The sequence below is a fragment of the Serinus canaria genome, chromosome 5 (assembly GCF_022539315.1).
Source record: "Serinus canaria isolate serCan28SL12 chromosome 5, serCan2020, whole genome shotgun sequence".
Classification (NCBI taxonomy): Eukaryota; Metazoa; Chordata; class Aves; order Passeriformes; family Fringillidae; genus Serinus; species Serinus canaria.
In genome coordinates this window covers 26,621,574-26,640,510 of record NC_066319.1, presented here as the reverse complement: position 1 = coordinate 26,640,510, position 18,937 = coordinate 26,621,574, and the positions used below count along the sequence as shown (strand labels likewise).

The 18,937-nt window shown below is 39.0% G+C and overlaps 1 protein-coding gene across 3 annotated transcripts in view; it reads right to left on the bottom strand.

Moving 5' to 3' along the window:
* The window catches only part of MIDEAS (mitotic deacetylase associated SANT domain protein), a 52,192-nt gene that overhangs the window by 23,522 nt on the left and 9,733 nt on the right, over positions 1–18,937 (bottom strand). Inside the window, exon 2 of one of the 3 annotated variants that reach the window (XM_018907606.3) lies at positions 2,396–2,501. The exons of the other annotated variants lie outside the window; for them this stretch is intronic. The gene's annotated coding sequence lies outside the window, so the exon portion shown is untranslated. The remainder of the gene's footprint in view (positions 1–2,395; positions 2,502–18,937) is intronic. 3 annotated transcript variants of the gene reach the window in all.

The following is an 18,937-nucleotide window of genomic DNA, read 5'->3' as shown; positions in this document are numbered from 1 at the left end:
GCAAATATCTGTTAGTGTAAAGCTACAAATGTAATAGAAGAAAGCCCTTCCAGAACAGGCATTCTACAACAACTCTACCCTCCTATCCTCTTCTTCCATGAAGAAAAGCTATCCACAAACTCTAAGAGACTAGCTTGCAGGATTAAGGTCTAATGTGTGAACACATACACTAGTATTTCTATTTGGACACTAAAAGCTTTTTAGATGTTTAGTTTTAGATTCAATTATATTATCAGATTACCACTACTAACATTCTAGTGTAAGTCTCTATTCCTATCCTCTTCAGTGTGCATTCTGTTCCACTTTAAATCCCACTGCCAATACATTCCAGGAAAATTACAGCAAATTGTAAAAAACCTATTCTTACTACATCCATTCTGTTACATAATCAAGTTTCTCTTGAGTGGAGCAGGTAAGACTAACAAACACATCCCCTCCAATGAAACCTGTAATCTATTTATTCCACTTTCTAAAATGAAAAATAATAAACCAAAATTATATAGTACACTGAAGTCCTGCAACCTGAGCTTCCTCACATGGATCTGGGTACAGTGCAGGTTTTAACACTGAGGTGGGGTCAGGAACATGATGAGAAGGAAAGGACAGAGAGTTTTAATTAACTTACGCAACTTCCACCTCAGAGGCCAAGCTTGGCTTCAGTGCCACTGGAACCATGGGACTGTGTTTCAGAGTGCAGTGACTCACTTCCTCAGGCTGTTACATAGCTGCTCCCCCACACTGCCTCCCCTTCGCCTTTGGCTACAAACCATGGACCTCTGCCACCCTGCAGCACAGAGCCAGGGCATTCCTCCCTCCTCTAAGCACAATGTCTCAGCTCATTTCCCAAGACTATCACAACAGGATGAAAATAACTCTTGGAGAAATTATGGTCACGTGAGATGGAAAATTCTCTCTAAACTGCAACTGGTACACAAACAAAGATTTCATAAAGTAAGTTTTTCCTACTTCGAAATTTCACTAGGCAAGGAAAAAAACATCTTACAGCAGGAAACGGAATCCCTGGTAGCAAAAATGTGGAGGTGGATAAGCTGCTATATGCCTCTCAGAAGCCTTAATGCTATCTATCCTCTCTCCTTTCTTTCTGCAGTACTGCAAACGTATCAGAGATAACAGCTGAACATCAATATCTGAGGTAATACTACTAAGAGTGATTTCTGACAGTCTTACTTTGTGAAATCATCACAAGCTATTTTTCTCTCCAAGCTAGGCAACATTTTCCTTCTACTGATGCTTTTGTAATGTTCAGTCACATTGTTCTGATAAAAAGAATGCAAGGTTTTCTGTATATTAGAAGTCAAAAGACATTACCAGTAGATCAAGTTTTAACCTGACAGTTTTCTGAAAATCTGCTGTACGTTTTTTACACTGTGAAGAAAAATACAACAATAATTGTCAAAAAGATGGCATTCAACTTTCAACTTCAAGGGTCCTTGTTTTCAACCAAAGAAAGAAAGAAAGAAAGCACCCAGCTGATGTTGTTCTTAATAGTCGTGGCCGAGATTTGCAGCTACCACGCAGAAAAGTACCCAGAAGACCTTCAGAAAGAGGACTCTCACATTAGTAAAAAGCATTGCATTAGCACAACTTTCCAAGCCTACACTTGTGCGGACTTTGGTTCTGCTTTTTCTATTACTAGGTAAGAAGACACCAGCATCACAAGGTCTAACTCAGACCAGTTTAGAACTGCAGCAATCTGGGAAAGAGATCTAACAAAACTATTAAGATGCAAAGTATAAAAAGGAGTAAGTTCAGAGATAACCTAAATGAGGAAAAGGAATATGTACAGTTGAAGTTGTTATTCAGCACAAAACCCAGGATAGTGAAAAGGACATGACCAGGGAGAACTGAGATTTAAGGTACTTTGAACAAAACATGTTTACTGAACATCCTAGTTATTCCAGTTACATGCAAAAATAACTACATCCTAAGAGATCACCAAGATAAAGGAGGATTTGGTGCATCTGGTATTTGATAGTAAAAGAAAGTATCACAAAATTTGCATTTTAAAAGTTCTTTCTACATAGAAAATCTACAGAAAAATATTTTCTATGTCATCCTAATAATAACAGTTCATAGTTTAAGCTGCAGTGATAAATGTTCAAGTTGCAGCATGACTATGCTTCAGGAAAGCTCATGCTTGGCAGCTTCACTGCATGAGCACTGCTGGCTGACTAAACAGGCTTCCCTCCCTGAGGTTGGGGGAATGAGCTCACACAATCATCATCCCAGCCAATTACCAGCTTTGGGGTTTTTCTGCTTTGCTTTGTTTTACATGAATTTCAGCACAAGAGTCAGCCTGCAGTAGCACAGGAAAATGGCAACACGCTTCCAGGCTTAAGTGCTTTGGAGCAATACACCCTGGACCACTCCTTACCTTTGAATAAAGCACAGAGCCAGTTCCAATACTGTAATTCCCAGAAGATACAGTGTCTTGCCTCCAAATATACAGAAGTGTTATGATACTTAGCATTGCTTTTAAACTGCACAGAGAAAAAGCAGAACCTAGCATCAGTATATTTTGTTTTAGTAACTCTTAAGATTTGGCATGCAACATCATCATGTTTTTTCACTTCCAGGAGCTTCTGACATTCAAGAACTTCTCCTGAACTTTCTCCAGATTAAAACAAATTGTACATCACCTCCTTTAATACTGTAAATATTTTCATATTTCTAAGGGATTTTTGATATTGCAAGGCTTTCTCTTTCACACCTAAAAAGAATGACAAATTAGATATACATATCCAATGGGCACATATGCAGTATTTTCTGGAAGGAAAAATACCTAAGGAAAGTAATTCATGTCATCTTACTGAGAAAAGTTAAGAGTTAGCATTTTTAGCTAAAAACTTCTCTAGCATATCTGCACTAATGCATTAAACAAAAATCATAAACACATATAAAACACCATATGAGCTAAATTTATGCAAAGAATGCTGAAGGACTTCCTGAAGTATACAACAGGACTGTGGAGTCTTTTCCTGCATCCAGGATTCAGTTCAGAAATTATGAAGTCCCTTCAAAGAGATATCGGAAGGGTGCAGGGCACAGACACTCAGAGCTACTCCCTAGGCTGTTACCAGCCAGACCACCCATCAGCAGATTTTACCCAATTCAAAGCAGAATTATTGAGACATCCCTACCCAGCGCAGCTGTCTTGTCACAGTTTATTATTAGCCTAGAGAGCATGATATAAACCTTAACTAAAGTTAAAGATTATTTGATTTAGGGAACAAATAAAAAACCCTCAAAGGTAACCATTTAATGTAAAATATCTCTATCTCTCTTCAAAACTTGTTGCCTGTATAACTGGCAACTGTTGCCTGTATAACTGGTAACTATCCACCATTATTCCATTTCTATAAATATTCTCTTAACTAAGCATATATATATTTGTACAGTTTCACGTATCAAGTTCATGACCTCACACACTGTAGTAATCTTGAACTTTACTCTTCAGCTTACTTTTTGAGGGCTGTGCTGTCCTGTGCTTTGTTTAGTCCATTTGCTACATCAGCTTTATCTGGCATGATAAGCAAGTTTAAATTGTACACATTCCTCAATCTCCTTTGAGATCATTTGCAAGCATTTCTCTCTGACAGAATGCTGCATAAATGACTCAGGAAAGGCTCAGATTTGTCCTCAAACTTCAGCAAAATTAAGGATGCTGAGAATACTAACAAGGTGTAGTTGCAGTTGTAGACCATCTTTTATTCCACCATCTTAACTTTTAAATTCCTCTCTTTTAGGGTTTTATTCATGTAAAATAAAGTGTTCCTCTGTTCTAGCTAATGTACATTCTCAGCCTTAATTGCAACAATGCTGTCACTGTTCCTTACAGGAAATCTGTCAGATTAGGGTGATGACAATCATTTCTCACTAAGTCCTCCTGCTGCCAGCAAGTGAAATTATGGTTCTCCTCGGGGTAAGCAGCTCAATCACTTTCAACCAGGAATGATGGACAGATTCCAAGAACAATCTTACATTTAAGACAAATGCAGCAAGTTATCTGTGTCCTTCTGAGACAGAGAAATCAAACCTTCCTTCTCCAATTTGCTCATTATTATGGTAAAATCCCACATTTATGAAAGATGTAAAGAATTATAATACATATTTTAATAATAAGGAAGAGAAACAGAGGAAACAACTCACTTCTAAGATCACACAACAAGCAAGGTCAAAAATTAAGCAATATAATATAATAGCTACCAGCTCCCCTTCAAACCTGAAAGAAAACATGGGTTTAATTAAATCTACCTGTAAAGACGGAAAGTGGGTGTGCTATTCACACATGTGCAGAAAAGGCAAAAAAGTTTAAATTCCTTCAGTGCAATAGAAGGTCAGAGGAGGCTCAATGGGGTAGATTCTGTTTCTGGCTTTTGTGGTTTGCATTTTTGAAAATGACTGGAGAGTTACAGGTCATCACAAACTTGTTCCAGCTAGCAGAAATCTGCCTCTGTGAAACCACTAGCACCATTTGCAAAAGTCTTGAGTGAGAACAGAGAAAAGGCTGAGAGCATGGGTCAGTTTTTGTGTTTGTAAAAGATTTGCAAAGCCTATTGCACATAACCTATGCTTACTCTGCTGTATATGGAAACAGCCTCAATCCCTCCTTCCAAAGCCTCTCCTGCACGCTCACTTTGTCATATTTTCTTCCAGACAGTTACCTACATCAAAGATCCTGCAGATTGTTTTCAAACTCCCACTCACCACCTTCAGACACCTTGAACAGGAAGGATAACAGCACAGCACAGAAAATAAACCATGTTTGTGAATTCTATACAGTTAAGCACAGCAATCTATGTTCTGAAGAAAGCAGGGGAAAACTCAAAGCAACTAGAAAACATAATATTGTGCAAGAAAGCAAAATACATAAATATAAAGATGATGGTTTTATGTTTCTGTCACTTTATCACCAATGGCATGGCATTTTCCAGCCATCCTGAATGCATCTGTGTCTATAGCAAAAGGTGTGTTTTCCAGGAGTGTGAACCAATTGAGCAGTCCTGCAGTTTAAAGGAAGCCCACTATAAAAGAATGTAATTAGGTATCAGTCATCTCTCCTAACACCTTCAAGTATGAAACTAATCCAGGGAACTTATCAGATCCAAGTCCTAGAATCAATAAAGACTATGAAATGGGGAAGGCTTACTTGTTGTGTAACACTGCATAGCAAAAAAAGGAATCCTACAGCAGGCCTGTAATAAGACAAAGAGATGAAAGGAAAGCTGCTTCGCAGACAGTCAACAAAAGGGAAAACAAAGCATCCAGGAAGTTTGGCAACTTCCACTGATTCCTGAAGGTGCCTGCCTGGGGCTAGCAAACACATACCTAAATAAGTAGTTTGCATATGACCTGCCCAAATTTTCACGTGATTGGCCCATTTCTATTGCAGAGCAAGACTGATGCTATGACCGACTACAGTGGCGCCTCTGCCCTGAGGACACGCTTAAAATCACTGTGCTGCCACTTTCACTTTCCCATTTTGGGAGGATGGGAGTTAATAAAGCTTTATTAAACCACTCTACTAACCAGAGACTCAAAAATGAAACCCATCAGCTCTGTGAGGTAAAACGTGAGAAAGTGGTCATGCTGTGGAGGACCATGTGCCAGCAAAATCAGGTCACTTGTACTGGACCACCAGATACCACAAACTACTGCTCCAATCTAAACCATTCCTGACATTCAGCAGCATCAGAGGTTAATTATCCATAGCAAGCAAAATAACACAAAATGTAGAACTACCATATTGTCTGGGAAAAATATACATACCCAAATGGAAATACATGAACTACACTTCACAAAGTAATCAATCCACAAATACAAATCCTACCTCAAGAAAAGATTTTGGTTTATGGTAAAGGAGGTAATAAATGTCAAACAGTGAAAATACAACCCTTTAAATATTATTTAATTAGGTACATTTCTGTTCCGATGGTCTTCAAATTCACCAAAGCATGCACTCTGATTCTATCTGGACCTACTTTTTACATCCACATATGTGATTTTATTTATCCACATTACCACAGTTTTTCCACACTCCATCTAAGCACACAGATGGAGGATGTTACAGAGAAGGATTTTGGTGTTTTGAATTACAGGGTCTGAAGCACCTCAGATACACCTCAAAGGGAAGTTTTCAGGTAACAGTTCTATGAGGGGAAAGTCATATACTGTTGCTGAACCTATAAATAACCTATCTTTTGGGGTTGTCTTCCTCAATACAAGTTGTAAAATACAAGTTGTAATACAAGTTACAAGCATTGGAGGTTTCCTTTTCAAAACACACCCAGGATTTTCCACATAATTTTTTTCTAATGGATGAGGAAGAGATAAAACGTTGCTACGAAGAAAATGCCCATCAAGTGCTGATTAGTCTTATCCTTATAACAAGCCAAACAAAACCTGGCTTACACAAACAGCTCCACCAGAAGAAAATCAGCATGGAGGATATAGAAACACTACTAAAAAGACAGACTAAAATTTTAAAACTTAGCAGAAAATTAAACAAACAACAAAAGGGAAGAAAAACCACAAGCAGATTTTTTTTAAAGGAACTAAAAATGTTGCTTCTACCAGCTATTGAAAAGATGTAAGATCTTCACTTATTCAACCAAAAATAAGTGCTGTTTCCAAAATAATTGAAATTTCATGCAAACCTCATCACATCAAAAAAATTATTCATGATTTGCAGCAGACTAGTATTCTGTCTTGCACTATGAGAGAGGCACCTCCACAACCCTGACTCTTGTAAACGCAAACACAGGAAAGCCCATCTTTACAAATGGCAACACAGACCAGGCTTATCCTTTAATAAAATACACACATGGCACATTTCTTATATTGGTTAATGTTTATAAACTGTACTGAAGTTAGGAATAATTGTCATTATAATCTGTTATGATGATAAACCCTGATCTGAAGATGTTTGGGCAGTCTTAGAGAGCAGAATGTGCACAATAATTATGGAGTACGAAATGCTGCTTTCAGGCATTGTAAAGTTACAGGAACACAATCCTTTCCCACTGGAAATGGGTTAACAGTTCTGACTGTAAGCCCTTAGACAGTTATTTTAAGCTTTTTTGTTTGGAGCTGTCTGGGAAGGCAGTTGCTAGCAACAGAGACTAACATGCAGGAATCACAGCAGGCTCCAAAGTCAGAATGGCAAAGAGCAGGCCAAAAGCTTTTCCCTGCCCTCTCATTCTCATGCCTGAGAGGACCACAACACATCCTTCACTCCAAATGCCTCTCCTGCCAAAACACACCAGCTGCAGAATTGCACCGACACCCCAGAGACAGACCAAATCTCTCCGCACTTTGGCCCTGAGAAGAAAACACAACTGAATGCACTGAGCTGCAACAGGAAAGATTGCTACAGGTTTAGTTGTTCCCATCTCAACCAGCCCAAAACCACTGGATGGCTTGCACAGACATCCAGTGTACAGAACAACAAAGTCTGAGTGTTTTACAGATTCTTTTGAGGCTTTGCAAGGAGTAATGGGCTACAACTAAGGGAAGATAATGGTGAAAGTTCATAGAGACAACGATACTTTCCATTCCCAGAGGTTTCTTCATGAAAAATGCAAAGGTACTCAATACCTCAGCCTGAGGCCTTGGCAGAGACATTCTTAAGATCGTCAAGCAGGCATCATCACTCACTCAACTCTGCCTGCACAATAGCTGAGACTACACATCACAGGCAGAACCCTGGGATCTGGGATCAGCTTCCAACTCTGCTATGGACATGCACCTTAAGCAGGCCACTTCAAGTTGTTTTATAAAATAATACTTGAAACCAAAACCTTGATATTAATGGAGTATTTTGAGGTCATAAAAGTTGTATTATCTTTAACAATAGCCACTAACTGCCTAGATGGAGAGTCTTCCACAAAGGGCTTAGAAGTCTAATTTCAGATGTGATGCAATCAGGGTAGTGATAACCAAAGAACAGGGAGTAAGACAAAAAGTGAAGGAAAAAAGTCGCACAATAACATAGTTGCTCTTTTGTCACATGCCTGCCTCTATCTCACTTGACCCAGAAATATCTTTGTTTATCAGCAGTTATCTAAGCTGAAGCAGTGCTGACCTTGGCTTGCCCACATCCACACACTTGCAGCAAACAGATGACAGTACTGACTGAGCGCAGTCAGTCTTTTACAGCACTGACAGGGCTTCAGTTTAAATTTCTAAAATTATGTCTTTTAAGAATTCCTGCAATCGCTGTTGACTGTAAAAGGGTCTCTTTACTGTGCTGGTCTGTTATAAGGTACAGTAAGCTCTTGGCCATGACTGTGGCTGTCAGGCATTACAACAATGCAGCTAAGCAAATGCACACTAGTACTGGGAGTAGGAACACTGAAAGATGTGGGCAAGCAGGATCATCACACAGTGGAAAACTAAAACAGTAAGGTTTTAAGACTCCAGGGGTTAAAAGACCACTATGATTTCTTAACCTTTAATTAAAAAATCAAAGCACTCTTCAGGTCTCTAGCTTCAGAGCTCTCTGCCAGTTACCTGACAGACACCTGGCCAATCTCCTCCTTTTAGCCACAGGATTTCAGTGGAGGAAGGAAAGAGCAGATGGCTGGCACCAATACTGGATCAAATACAAAGCGCTTCCATTTCTGTAGTGGCTTATTTGTATCCTTACTAGCATTATAAAGCACTTCCACTATGGGGCATAAGTGACATCAGCCTCACAGGGACTCAAAGTCAGAAATTTCCTAAAGATTCAGCTCAACACAACTACCTGAAACCAAACAAGCCCCTCATTCTGTACTTTATAACTAGAAAGAAAATAATAACACCACGAGGAAAAGTGTTCTTTTTTAAGAACCCTTACATAGCTGTTTTAAACTGAGCAAAAGACTCAGCTATTAGTAAAATAAAGATGGGGTCATTATGATTAAGTGCAATACTATGAGAAAAACTAAAGTTTACACATTAATCCACCTGTAGATGGATTTCTATGAGTTTTAAGCAGATCAGAAGTATTCTACACTTGCACAGTTTACTCTGCAAGTCCTTGAATATAAATATATTTTATTGAAGTCATAACATTTTGATTCAATAATCCTACATTACACTTTGAACAGCTGTATTTGCTAAAAATACAGGCTATGTAATTGCTATTAACAGGACCAATAAGTCCTTGCAAACCGTGAAAAGAAACTCAGGATATAAAAAATTGGAAGATCAGAAACTTACTGGAAAAGCTGGTAAGATCATCTGCACTAAACACTTGACCATCTACAAAAGAAATCACTAAGCATAAAGGAAAAAATAAATTCCCTTACATGGTATTGTTTTCACTTTGGAATGAAGGCTAATGAACGAATCATATTTTTAGGTATATGGATTCCATTAACCTGATTGTCTCACACCAAAGAAACTCTGAGACTGATGCTCCTTTACAATCCATAATGCATCTAGTCATCTAGTTCTAGGCCCGTTTGGATGGGGCTCTGAGCAACCTGGACTAAATCAAAGTGTTCCAGCCTTTGCCGGGGGGGGGGGGTGGAATGAGATGACCTTTAAGGTCTCTTCCAAAGCAAACCATTCTGATTTTATGATAATGGATTCTAAAGGATTTTTTCACACCAGGTAGATAGCACTCTCTTTTTTCAAGTAGGTTACTTCAAGTGGTCCAGCTTATGTCCCACAGCATCTGATGACATTATTATTTTCAACACATCTCCAAACAGGAAGAATGAACATCCAATCTCTCATCAGCAGGCTTACATTTATTACACAGTTCTTCCCCATTTGGAAAAGATCTATGAATCCACCAAGGCAAAAAAACATTCTACCAGTTATTATACCACAGACAAATTTCTCCTGCAGAAAGTAGTTGAAGGAACTTGTCCATGAACAAACTTCTTGTTATTAGAATACTTACCATTTACATAATACTTAGCAATAGTTAAAGAAATATCTCAACACCAATTCATTCAACTTCACAACATGTGTCACTTGCAATATTCTGTATTTCTAACAGATATAAAAGGAGAGACAAAGCAGCCTGTTTTGCACTAAAAAGCAAAAAGGCAGCCAAGATGAGGTTATTCTTCTGTATTTCTTTTATCTCCGTTTTGTCTACAGACTGCATTTGCAAGATGTCAAGTAAAGCATCTTCATTTTGAACAGTTATACCAAATTCAGAAACTACTACAGAACGCTATTTTTTAAGTACACTGCAGAACTGCCATCCAGAGGTAAATTTTAAGGCAATTTATATAAAAGTCCCAGTCTTCTAAAGCACGTGAAATTTCACTTGTATACATTAAAGGCTCTAACATTAAAATATATACGTCAGTGTCATAGTAGAGACCTCTGATAATCCATAGATGCAGTGTTCTGTAATGCCTTTGCATTCTCCTCAAGCTCTGCCTGGAACTGCAGCCTAAGGGCAAAGGCTCTTCCACTTGCATGATCTGTGGTGGTTGGGGTTTTGGGCTTCCTTTTTTTTTTAAAGAAAATGACAACACTAGGCAGGTGTACTGCTCTTATTGTCCATGGCTTCATTCCCTGTGCTATAGTACAGAAACCGAATTACAGCAATTTCTATTTCACATGGCTGCATGGCCTCACAATCACAGTGTAACAGCAATAAAGAATGCATAAGCAGTATACTCTTAACGCACTTACTCTGACAATGTTTCTTTAAGGGACTGAATTACTATTATTCCCTTCTTATTGAAGACAGCTAAGTCTGGGAGAGGGAGATTTTAAAATTACTTGCCCAAAGGGGTCTAGGACAAAGGAGATAACCTAACTCAGTGTCAGGTTAGTGCCTAGCCTTTCAATCATATTTAGTCTCTTACTCAGTTTGAAATCTCATCCTAAGGTTGGCTAAAGTGCACATGAAACCTCTCCAAAACATTTCTTCCTATTTCAGCCCACCCACGAGACCGTATGCCATGCATATTAATAAACTTCAGATAAACATACAGCAGTCAATAGTTTATTGTGGATTTAAAAATATCATGCTAGCTTTTACTAGAGTTGTCGTCTCTAAGACTTATGTGCACATATGCTAGCCTTGGCTGTGGTGGTGTCCAGCAGACACAGAGAAATTCAGGATACTAGGCAGACCTATTCAGGCGCAATCATGACATTGTTACTAATTTTGCCTAGGAATTAGATAAAAATGCTGAAGAATCGTACCCAATTCCTTCCCTGCATGCAATTACAAAATCATGAACAAAGAAGGGGAGGTATTTATTTATACCAATATATTAGTTGATTAATGCCAATACAAGCTTTCATCTGTTTACATCAGATGCTTATAAGCATTTATGCTTATGAGCACCATAAGCATAAAAGCGCAATTTGGAATCAGAGAATCAAAAAAGGGGGCTCTAAAACCTTGTAAGAGTGCTTTCAGCAACTACCATGACATGTATATTCCTCCCATCTTCGCAACCACATTCCCAACCACCACTCCAATGGAAAAGAATTTTTGTTCTTTTCCCACAACTGAGATGCCACAAATAAGAAACAGCTTTCAGGCCCACAGGGAATGGATGCATTGGAATTGCATGTGATGCCTTGAGAGACTACCTAGAACAGAGGCTACACAGTGTTAAAGGAATAAGATGGGTATCTATTAAAAAGGTATCACAAGTGTTCAGAGCTCACTTGCGCAGGGACAAGCTCCCGCTGTCTTCCACTCCTTGAACCCTCTGACTGAATGTTCTGTTTTACCTGGACAAGTTAAGAGCAACCTGTACTGATTTTTAGCAGGACAGCACACATCACAGCAGCTGGACTACAGGAACAAGGATTCTTTCAGCAGAGTGTGGAAAGAGCTCTGCCACTGCTCCCACTGCCCCTTCTGAGGGCCCCAGAAGTCAGGGAGCACCATGGTCCTTGGCTACTGTTTTGACCTGCAGCAGCAAATGTCAGATTTCTATCATTGAAAGGGTGAGAGGAGGAAGGGATAGTCAGAACCATCACACATTTGGTTGTGAAATATAGCTAAGTTTCACAGAAAAAAGTAAAATAGAGCCCAGAGTTTTTTAAATACAAACAGTACGGATGAAATTGGCAGCGTCATTTTTCCCTTTACATAAAAAGACATGTGCTTGTCACAGCTATTTACAGGGGCGAAAAACAAACAAACAAAAAACAGCAACAGAACTAAGCCTTGAAAGCTATGCATGAGGAAGGCTGTCACAGTATTACTTAAAAAAAAGGGGCAAGTACTAATTTGCACATAACCAATGACATTCACCTATTACAGAGGGTTAAATAGTTAAGTCAATGCTCTTCCTAAGTCTTGCTCCACTTGTATTTTTGGTTTTGTTCTCTCTCTGTCTTACTGAAAATCTTGAACATTGCACAAAAGTTTCCCTTGCTGACAAAACCTGACAAATCAGAGTCACAAAAGTACTGTCAGAGCCACAAAAATATACAAAAAAGCAGAAGGAAATTCACACACATTACTATCTGCACATTAGACCACCAGAAAAAAAGTTTAAATAAAAGAATAGTTTTTACACATATACAGATCCTGCAGGTAGCAGGCTAAGTTTGTATTACTGCAGACGTTTCTAAACTCAGTGGCTCTGCTTAAGCAAGGTTTCCACACCTTGTGAAAAAGGTGTCTTCAGCTCACTTTCTGCAAGACTTGTGACCCTGGTGCTGGCATAAAGCTTCACAGCAGCACTAGTGCAGAGACAGGATTATTCCCCCAGCAGTATTTTCAGAGGCCCAGGGCTGAAGAATTCACGCTTTCAACTGAGGTCAGGCACGATGGTTGGATACCATTTGGTTTCCATTTATGTTGCAACACACAAGAAGCTAACAAGAGAAAAGGGTGAGATGACAAAAAAAAACCAGCAGAAAGAAGAAACTCTCCTCAAACCACAAGTGTATCATTCCCTCCAGATCCCTTTCCTCTTGCTCTTACATTTCCAGTAGATTTTGTCCATTTTCTAGAATATGATGCCTTCCAGTTAAACATACTTAGTTCCACAAAGACATCATGGCAGTTCAAACTGTTCCAAAAGACATGAACCACTCACCCAATTAAGCCACAATAATAACTTCTTGGTGCGTCACCCCCTCTTTTTTTTTAAGGTAGCTTTTCATAATTGGTAACTTCTTTAATGTAATTTTTTTACTTATACCCTACCTGGTAATAATAAGATAGACATGGACATATAAAAAGCTGCATCCAATAAAAAGAAGTTGTTTATAATTTTTATTATAGTACTTAACTCCCTTCCTTGAAGAAATATAAGGTTTTCTAAAACATCTTTCTTGCCAATAAATATATATGTATTTAATTTTATGCACAGATATTTGTATGGTAGAGGAATTAGCACTTTTTTCTTATATATGGAGAGAATGTTGTGTGCCAGTTTTTTCAATATCACTGGGAAAACTGCTCATGGTTTCAAATATTGCAAATTGTTAAAAATAATTTGAAAAATTTCATACACTAAGCTCCCCTTATCATTCAGTAGACACTGGATTTAAAAGTTCAATTTTTTAAAAGCAGCTGCTGGAAAAACCCCACCTGTCAGTTCCTCAGCTCCCAGCATCATTTCACTAGCTCTCTAGTCAACTTCTAAAATATGTGTATCTGCAGCTCCAGTGTTAAAAACGGAAACTGCCTTCCACAATTCCCATTTTATAGTTTTTTATGCCTTAAGTAGGTAAAATGACATTTTTGGCAGTCTTTGAAAAAACGGTTTAAAATAAAGAACATAGCAATAAATAGACTATGCTTGCCTAGCTGCATCAGTAAAAATTTCCTCAGCTGAACACAAACACAATTTTTTCCTGTTCCTTGTGGAGAACTAATTCTTCAGCAACAAAATCCAAGGCCTGATGTGTTTCTTGCTAATAATCTGTGTACTTACAACAGTTATCTACTACTGAGAGCGACTTAGCTGTTAACCTAAACCAGACTAAGAATATTTTCCACCATCATTCTGGGAAGAAATGAAAGATGTATACATGTAAATGGCTAACACTCTCTTCCCTCTCCCTCCAAGTAAATAGCACACACAGACACACAAAAGGCAAGGAAAACAATTAACTTTCTGACTCTGAATTTTGGCTTCAATTTCCTCAAGAAGCTTCATGCACAAAATCGACATGTGGAAAGAATAATCTCCACAGTGACCAACTTTGCTGAGGCTTGTGGAAAACTGGCCTGTGCAGCACAGCAAGCTCTTGCCAGAGATGAACGTGCACCATAAAAGCAGCACCATGTCCTTCCCGGGCACTCTGGAAAACCTCAGTGTTTAAAAGCAATCACTGACCACCTCTTCCATCCCACATCCCACACTAAAGCTTAAGAACCACCCCCCACCACCACCACCTTTTTTTTTTCCTCCAAGAAAAAAAATACAGGCATACAATTACAAATGTATGCACTAACTTAAAGTCACGTTTTACTCTTTAAAGCATGCAACTTCATCACATGGCCCCAAGGCTTCCTCTGGATTACTGGCATCATGTCTGTCAGGAGATGCCATCAATTTATTTTAAGATACACAGGTTGGTGTGTAAATCTACCTATTTACTTTCAGTTTAGAGCTGCTGTTTTAAAGCAAAATCCCACCAGTAACAACTCCCTCTTCATTAAATATCTTAAAATTTGAAAATAAAGGGATGGACAGTACTTCATGAAAGTATTTATTAAAGAACTCCCTTGTCCATGAATAAAAAAAACAAAAACCAAACCCGGGGTGAACTTTTACCAGATCCACTATTTTACAATTGTAATTCCTTCCTGAAGCAGCAACTCTTGTTAAGTGCTGTCTGCATATGATTTCAGCTCAGTGCTTTGCTTTATTATTATAAAATATTTTAGGATGTGCATCTGCAATTACTAAATATGTTCCAAATTTGAAATATGTTTTAGTATCTTATTTTTCTGCATTTTGGAGGTAGCAAAACACTGGGTTTCCCCCTGACAGAAGTGCTATGCTCCCCTGCTCTCTCCAAGCATGCTGAGTAGCTCAGTTCTGTGTTATCCAGGCCCACTCACACTGCTGTAAAAAACTGCTTTTGCCCAGACACTTCTGTAGGCATTAAATAAATTTTAATATACATTGCTGTTTTAGCTCATGGCCGGTGTCTCCCTAGCTGATCTAGTTCTTCCAACTCCCTGCGATGCTTTTCAAATTCCCACTAGGCAGGAGTAGCATTGTCCAGTTGCTGCTAGAAGAAGCTGGTATAAGCACAAATTTCCATTTATAGATCACTATTAAAAGGTTTCCTCTCTTGCTCAGGCAAACACTGGGCTCAGCATGATTACAATCCATCTGTGCATATATCTGTTAGAAAAGTTATTTCCTCTTATAGAGGGTTATATTTATTTAGCTGCTCCAGTACAGCTGTTCCAAAGCCACTTGGAGTCTAAAAGCATGCTTTTCTGATGTTGCATTTCCCAATGAAATGCCTCAGCTGCTGAGCAAGAGCCCGAGTTGATAGCCTGAAGAAACATTATCTCTCAAAGGGTCTGTGTCCCCCCGCAGCAGAGCAGCACAGGCTGCCCCCCCAGGAGGCACCCGGCAGCTGCCCCTGCCCTCGGGCAGCCCGGCAAGCCTCGACCTGCGGCTGCTGCACAGCCAGCCCCAACTCCACCAAGTGAGGGCCCCCAGGGCCAGCCGGGCACTGCACAGCCTGCAGAGGCTGGCCAGGCTGTAGGTGTCTGCAGCACGGGCACGGCGTCCCGCACAGAAAGGCATTATGCAATACACTCGTGTCATTTAGGTCTTGAATGAGGATTTTTCAGTCATGTCATTTAGGTCTTGAATGAGGATTTTTCAATCTATTTGGTTTTTAATATACGGCCTCTTCCGTTGTTCATACTGCTTATTTGGCATTTCTACAAGCTATGAATATACACAGCTTCATTTTCAACTTTTGCACTGGAAGGAAAGATCCAAAATTATTAGTTATATAACTTTGAAACAGAGTCACAAATTTACTAAAGTAAGGTGAAAAGTAGCACTGATAAGACTGAGGGGAAAAAAAAAACTGTTTGAAACTAATGTCCAATACACTTCAGAAAAAAAAAACCCATCAAAAATAAATTAACATTCCTGCCTCAAGGCCAATTTTTCCAGCAATTGTATTTAATAATAGTAAGGGACTGGGCTGTTGCTGAACAGATAAGCTGACATCATTCCAAAAACATGAGTTTTCCCGATCTTCCTTTTCAAATTTAAAAACATTAAACAAAACAGAAAACCAAACAAAAAAAAAACCACTTAAACAAACACAAAAAACCCACCACCACTCCTACTTAAAAAAAAGTATGATGGAAGAGACACCTTTCAAACAAAATGGTCTCAGTGTGTCCAGTCAGCGTTAACAAGTGCTTTATTTTATTTCTTTATCTGTTGGGTTTCTTCTAAATTTTGCTTGTGTAACACAGAAAATGTGTTACACAAGCAAATCAGTGTTTCTTTCCCTTCAAAGTGATTGGTAACTCATCTCTCTCACAGTTCAGCATTTGGAAGAAATCTTGCAATGCTAGTGTGAGACTTCAAGTTAATTGTGTGAATGAATAAAGGGATATGGAATAATTAAGAGTTACAAACACAACTTTAGCTTTTCAGTAAGATGACTGCAAGTATCATTAAGCAAAATGTTCTGAAGTTACTTATTTCCAGCAACAAAATTATTTCCAACTAATCTGACAATGCAGTTGAGATTTCCTGATGGTGTCAGAACACTGAATATTGAAAGCCAAAAGAAAACCACGTTCTTCCATGACAAGCTCCCTATTTACTCTATTCAGCCTTGCACCAGCTCTCCAAATCAGGACCATAAGTAGAAGTTACAAAAAGAACACTACAAGAAAGCCTTCCTGTTTTCATTTTCTTATGCACAGTGGGTAATAGTTTTGTGTAAATCAGTCACAAGCAGAAACCCTATAATAGGAAGGGCAAAGTGTTAACTTTGCAGTTGTTACTGTCAGTTTTTGATTTTGTCTGCTGGTCCTCTCTAGTCACATAGAGCAAAAGTAGTATCAGTTTCACAAAAAATACAGCTGTGTTTCTGAACATAAATACAACTTCTCCCAACTCCTTACTTCCTTACAATCCAAAATTACCTGTGTGCAAGACTGCCCTGTCCTTCCTACACTGTAGCCTTTTGTGTCCGCGACCAATCCCGAATCCAACCTATAGGTGTTCCAAGTGAAAGTTTAATATTACAAAAGGTTACAAACATGCAATCTTATAACCAAATATTTTTCCCCCTTTTTCATGCAAGCAAACTTCATACTCTTCAAATCTGTTGTAGGATGCATTAAGCCATTTTGTCTTGACCGACTAGTAGATTTTCATTAAAATATATCAACAATATGCAAAAATGTTCGGGGGAGGAAGCAAAGGGTTAAAATCTCCATGACAGTTGCTGCAAAGAGATATTAGTAACTTGACAAAATATTCACAAAGTCTCCTGCATTCAAAGCCATTATGCTTTTCCCCTACAGACAGGGTCAGTATGTCCTGCCAATTCATGAGCTCCCAAAAATAAACTAGTTGAGTAACTAAAGATGTCAATAGATTTTCACATTGCCTCCACATATCCAAACGGTATCGCTTAGATGGTTACTTGTAAACAGCCAGGCATCCTACACTTAACCTAGAGCACTTTCCCAAGCAGATTCTGTCACTTGCAGTTACTCTGTTAGAGCTGTCACTGAACAAAGAATATTTTTCCACCTCCAAACTGTACTCTCATAAATCAAGTCACTCAGAAAGAAAAACTGTCGTTTTAAAATGCTTTATAGCACATAGCAAAATTGAGTAGTTCTATTCATCTTCACAATTAAAAAAAACCCACAACAGAGCAACTGAGAGATGTAAAAAATGCCCCAATCCATGCTTCAAGGGAGAATGTTGATCTACCACTTTCTTTTCTTCCATCTTTGACCTTTTCAGTGACACTACCAAAGTTACCCAACCGAGAAACAGAAAAGTATGAAATAACTCTGCATAAGAGGCAGACTGAAATCACCTAAGTGCACAGAACCAGGGAGATGATAACTTTGTTCACTGACATGACTGAAAGCCATGTAAGTAACCTGGCTAAGGAAACTACACAATCTGCTCTACACAGAAATTGAAGCACTCATTTCTGTGCACACATTTCTAGAGTGCAATCCAGAAGACACCATTCCACATCTTAGATTTCGAGAACAAACATTACAGGATTCAGCAGAGAACTAAAATTCAGACATTTAATCACAATGTCCAGGAAAAAGCCAGTCAAGAGGGCCCGCAGCAGATGTATCTGCAATTCAATGAAAAATTGCTATTTCACCCAAGGCTTATGTGCCTTATCTGCTGGAAGTAAACAGAGGGTGCCAAAAAACATTTCTGAACAGCGATGTCAGCTGCTTCTCAAGGAGGTATGAGAGGGTTCTGGGCTCCTCTACAAAGCCTGCTGACAAAACACTCACCCGGCCATAGAGATGCAAATTCAGACTCACATACCACACCTTCGCCTATCAGGAGGGCCCATCAATCAACTCCTCTGCGTGGGGCAGAATCTCCGTTTCTACTCACATTATGCCACTGAGTGTTAGGTCAGAGTATGGTTTTGTAGCCTCTCCGTTGAAGACGATTACCTCACCTTTAAACGACGACGATAACATGGCACAAACGAAGTAAAGTACTTGTCAAATACTTGTGAGCTTGCAAGAAAGGGAGCAGACTGGAAACATTTTGTTGTTTTATGTCCCACGGCACCAGAAAACAAATGCTTCCTGAACTGCATTTTGTTGTCTTCTCTTTCAGGTCTGCCTGCCTTTAGTCCTACTTGTCCTATAGCTGTCCAACAGCTTGTAGATGCAAGTGTAGACTCGTGTATTAGATACAGGAAGTTCCACAACTGGAAGACCTAATGCTCTTCTGCATGAGAGCAAAGAGTATGACTTGTT